This window comes from Schistosoma mansoni, chromosome 1 (assembly GCF_000237925.1).
Source record: "Schistosoma mansoni strain Puerto Rico chromosome 1, complete genome".
Taxonomy (NCBI): domain Eukaryota; kingdom Metazoa; phylum Platyhelminthes; class Trematoda; order Strigeidida; family Schistosomatidae; genus Schistosoma; species Schistosoma mansoni.
The window spans coordinates 12,123,300-12,123,932 of NC_031495.1; the positions used below are offsets into that span (position 1 = coordinate 12,123,300).

General features: G+C 34.0%; 1 protein-coding gene across 1 annotated transcript in view; it reads right to left on the reverse strand.

Moving 5' to 3' along the window:
* Positions 1–633, reverse strand: part of Smp_165410 (putative lhx3) — a gene marked incomplete at both ends in the record, with an annotated part of 10,164 nt that overhangs the window by 7,144 nt on the left and 2,387 nt on the right. The window lies entirely within an intron of this gene.

Genomic DNA, 633 nt, shown 5'->3' on the forward strand with positions numbered 1-633 from the left:
GAAAATTTCCCATTTATGTTATTGTTGTTTTTCCAAGATCACAGTTAAGTATAGTTACTTTTACTTCTGGTTTCTATCAACTTCAGAGTTCATTTCTGTTGGTCATAGATAAAAGGTTTAATGAAATGAAATTCAAAGAAGAAAAACTTGATGGTTATGCTATAAGAGAAACAACCACTTGAAGTAAATCCGAGTCTAGAAAAAAATCTTAATATATCTATGCATTTTACCTCCAATATAACTTGTTAAGTTGTTTGCCATACTGACTTTTCCTATGACACTAATATTTATCAACATAATTTTTGGAGATAATCATCAATTATACAAATAATAGACCTCAAGGTTGTAGTGAGCATAACTAGATTGATTGATGATCTCAATCATAAACTTAACAATCTCCACAACCCCACACTGATGATATATATCTGCCATGGCATTGAATAAGAAGAAAAACAGATGTTTAGCTGATCTTGAGATTGTGGAGAAGATTTTCAGCTCAGGTGGATGATTTTAATGGAATTTTGTTCTCTGAGCTGGATGGTTTGGTCGTGGAGCTTACATCGTCCTTCTGAACGACTTCTCCCCCGAAGTTTGTGCTGATGATGTCATTCAGTAGGACGATGAACGCTCCAC